General features: G+C 37.6%; 1 long non-coding RNA gene across 1 annotated transcript in view; it reads right to left on the reverse strand.

The window, feature by feature from the left end:
- Positions 1–3,290: 3,290 nt before the first annotated feature.
- LOC138023762 (uncharacterized) overlaps positions 3,291–4,564 on the reverse strand; it is a 1,981-nt gene continuing 707 nt past the window's right edge. The window contains exons 1-2 of the long non-coding RNA XR_011126785.1: positions 4,508–4,564; positions 3,291–3,613 (exon numbers count right to left, since the gene is read on the reverse strand). The exon at positions 4,508–4,564 is cut by the window's right edge and continues 707 nt beyond it. This is a non-coding gene — a long non-coding RNA (uncharacterized lncRNA). The remainder of the gene's footprint in view (positions 3,614–4,507) is intronic.

Genomic DNA, 4,564 nt, shown 5'->3' on the forward strand with positions numbered 1-4,564 from the left:
CATATTTATGTCCACTTTGCGAGTCCTTTATACGCTCCCTGTGGCCGTAACGATCGATCGAGTTGCCTTTGAAACTTGGGAAACATTGAATTCCAGAAACAATTTTTCTTAAATACACAGAATTGACTAAAGTTGTTCTAGCAGGAAAAGTCTCTTTTAAATGAAAATTTCGTCTCCAACAGTACAAAAGTGTCCTTGCGCGAAAAAAGCCGCACGCCGCCATGTTTGTTTTGGTTTTTCGGGTTTTAAATCTCGCGCCTGTATCGTGCGTGTTACTCACGCATGACGCAACGAAGGTGACTTACTCCCCGCGCGAGGAAACTGGTACCAGCCACCTTAATAGCGGAGCTCCGCGCGCGCCGAAGGCGCGCGCGCGCGGAGCACCATAGTTAAGAAAATGTGGTAACCCATCGATGTGAGAAAATTTGGTTTTATAGCCATGACGTCATGAACGTCCGCACGTACGTAGGTCCGTCCGCCCCTTCATGTATGCCAATGTGACCAGTACACGTAACCATATCACGGGTTCAAGTTTAGAGCTCATCAAGGAGGCAATACTCCATTTGACACTAACTTGATTACAGCATACATCTTTGATATTGATCAATGTTATGGTCGACAGAGCGCAAAAACCGCTAGACATGCGCACTAGAATCACACTTGTGTTGCCGCCATTCCATTTTCAAAATGGCGGACGACAAATCAAAATCCAACACGCCATTGTGGAGGCTGTCACGCCGCTGGCGTTTCTCTGAGAAAATTTGCAAAAAGATGATCTGAATCTGCCATCATTCAACGATGCTTCAGAGCCGTCAGAGAAGAGATCGGACCAAAACCAGTTCGCCTAAAGCAATAGAGTTTTTGACGAGCTTCGAAGCTTCATTTGACGTTCGTTGTTTAGAGTTTTGCGTTTCTTAAGGTGGTCGGTTACTCTTTAAGCTCAGAACAGAGATATGTTGGAGGTAAATTGTTTTCGCGAAACATATCAAATATGACTTTTTTTTCGTTGATATGAAAATTTTTGAGAGGTGTTTAAAGGTGGAATTCCGATTTCATACACCAAGAGAGACTTTTTCAAATCTAAGTTTGAAGAGAAGCAGGTTTTTTTACCGCTAGTGTTCGTCTTCACAGTTGTAACTGGTTTTACACAGAAAAGCGAAGTCCAGTGCCTTATACTTCCACGCCACTCGATATAGTTTGTGAGGTTTTGGGGTCGTAAGTTGTCCTGAAATGCATATAACGTACATGTATGTTTTTAACTTCGAGTTAATATCTTGTCGACATTGTTCATGTAATACAATGTAAGTTTTCTCGCTTTATAAGCCAAGGCGACAGAGCGGCTGCCTGTTATATTTAAAACAGCGCCAAATATTGACAACAAACCCTGTTATTTTTTCCCTTTAAGTAATGGTCCGGCTAAGAAGCAGGCAGAAAAACAATAGCCCGCGGCAATAGCGTCGGTTAGTTAAAATGTGCCAACATTTTTAATCAAATTAAGTTAGGCTGTTCCCATTGGTGTAAGCAGCTAAAAGCGCGAAATTTGAATTTCAATGAAAAATGTAATCGACTTGCCGTCTAAAAAATTAGATTCTGTTTCGTAGAACAAATCATTATGCCTTCAAAAACTATGTTTGTAAATATCGTCAAGATTCTATGCGCCATTTGCCGATTGGCGAATGGCGCATAGAACAATGCCCAAATTTGGCCGAGAGACAGAGATCAAGGGCATGGGGAAGAAGAAGTCCAAAAAAGGCTTTTTTTTCATTTTTTTCTCATCTTTTTTCGACATTTTCCGATATTAGCTAATCAGATGCCTCGATTGGAGCAGCAGCTTCTAAGTACTTTTGCCGCTGGGCTGCCTGCTTCTTAGCCGGACCATTACTTAACAACGTTCATTGCTATGTTTTGTGTAACTAAAAATAAAATATGTCAACTGTCACATCTGACTGCTGGGGGATTGTGTGCTTTTTCAAGTTTATGGGACTCTTTGCAAAGGGCGAGTTAAGTTAATTCAACAAAGTAAGCTGCTTTTTCCATTTAGAGACTGAAAATGTCAGCAAAGGTGCTCTAGTTCAACACGATGCACAACCCCATTACGACAATGACATGCCAATGCCTTTGCAGTACTAACCCCCCCCCCCTTCACCAAGACACACACACCACTGACAGCAGTACACTGCTTAGCATTATATTGAGTGCCACTAAACACGTTTCATTTCACATTATTATTTACGTGCACAGAACAAACTGCATTGAACACGATGCACAACCCCATGAATTTCTCACATTGCTTTTGGCCTATTATAAGACCTGTGATTCAAACCACACCAAAAAGTTAGCTCACTATAATAAGGTAAAACAGATATCATTTTCATAATGGTTATGCTTTACAATGTAGCTGTGTCACCAAACACCCAAGGTCAATAATTTTGCTATTATCCCAACAGTAAACATTTAATGGCTGGTCCCGAGGGAAACAGTTCATTCTGTTTCCCTAAAAATTTCAATGTTTCCCTGAGGCGCAGACGAGGGAAACAAAATGAACTGAGAGACCAGTCATTAAGTGATTTGTTATATAGCACCAATAGGATCAAAACGTGCAATGGAAACAGCAACGTTGGTCGTCGGTCAATATTTGTGGGCAACAGTGCACTGTTACCCTCTGAAGTCATAGATTTTGCACTGTTGCCCGCTCACAGACTTTTGTTTTTGTTAGATGTCATGTGACCTTGAAGTAACCAATGAGAGCATGTGCTGCTGGGGGCAAAAACAGTTATATAACAAAAATAATTATTATTCAACATAACACACTTTTGCTGGAAAAACAAGATCAGCAACACAAATCAAATGTTGAATTGAGAAAAGAAAATGTCATGCTTCACAAAAGAGGACAAAGTTATAGAGACAACACAGTTTTCAAGAAAAATATTGGACTGACATAAAAATTAATACCATGCACATGCAACCCTGTGAAAAAGCACCCCAAATGCCTAAATTTCCAATATAGGTTTTAGTCAGAACAAACTTTTCCTTATCACGGACTAAATTCTTATGGTCCTTAATTTTCTTTCTAGTGCAAATAATATTGAACAAAACAAAATAGTGTATTGTAATAATCAACTGATGTATGTTTCGTATTTTCTCCTTTCATTTTCCCGAATTTGTTCTCCACCTATATGTATATCTGTTTGGGTCAAGTTAGCAGAAAGTTGGGGAATCCACTCAAAAGAGACACTTGTAATACCACTGGCAGTACTAAATCCTAACATTACTCAACAACAATGACAATATTATTTGTGTTCCTTTAATATATGTTTTACAACTAAAGGAGACACTGCATTTAGCTCTCTTGTGCACCATACAATTTCACAAGTCACTAGTCAACCACTAAACAAAAGGAGGAAAGAACTTATATGATCCAGACAAAATGGGAAATTTTGGTGGTGAACATTCTCCAGACCTGTTTGAGAATATCTTCCATGCCACAATGTATTTACAATAATAAAAAGGGTTTTCCGTGAACCAAGAAAGCTAATCTGCAGAGAGTAAAAGTAGGTTGCTGTACTACTGCACAACTTCAGTTTCTTCATAAATCAGGTATGGCTACCATTTCCTACAAACAAAAACAATGATAAAACCATTACACAGAAAGTGAATAATGACACAGTAAGCACAAGGGGAAAGATAATACCTTACATTATAAAATTTTGAACCACAGATACTGTGTTTTTCGCTTTCTGATTGGTTCACTCACTCTCAGTTAACAGCTCTTATACAGTATGACATAATATGGAAACTGATTGCGCCAAGTGTTACCACGCTGGAAACTGATTGCCTTTAAATATGTCCAAGTGTTAAGAATCAAGTGAAAATTTAATAAAACAATAATCAATGGATATGATTGAGTTGTTGATCTCATATCAACATGCACTCATGGAATTATAATATTATTGTTCATTATTGTCTTGTGCTATAGGAATTATATGCTTATTAGTATAATTACTGAAAGTTCTCTGCACTGATTGCTTGTCATTGAGATGATTATTATTACGTGATAATCACCAAAGCGGTTTTTTCAAAATAGCCACAAGCTGTTTTGTTCAGGTGACAGACGAATAAATTAATTGTTTTAAAGAAAATGTGTATTATTCAAATAATCAACTATGTAATAGGTGATTTGCATGATGGCATCATTTACTAAGAAATTGAGTTGCTTCTATTGTCAGGCAAATTTAAATTATTGTTTCCGATATTCCCTCAGACTTTATGAATGTTGGTGAATAAAAACCTCAACTTCATCTCGGTTTTTATTAACCGATATTCACCTTGCCTTCGGCGAAACAATAATTGTTAATAATTATTATTTGGTGTTCATACTAATTTTTAGTGTTAAACAACTTTCAGTCAGGGGTACGCATCTAACTAAAGCTGTAAGGCTTATTATTATTATTATTATTATTATTATTATTATTATTATTATTATTATTATTATTATTATATAATGTACCTGAAGTGTTTGCATGCTTCCAAAGCTTTGCTGCACAAGTGTTTTTGTAGCCGTTTT

Source organism: Montipora capricornis, chromosome 11 (genome assembly GCF_036669925.1).
Source record: "Montipora capricornis isolate CH-2021 chromosome 11, ASM3666992v2, whole genome shotgun sequence".
In the NCBI taxonomy this organism is placed as follows: Eukaryota; Metazoa; Cnidaria; class Anthozoa; order Scleractinia; family Acroporidae; genus Montipora; species Montipora capricornis.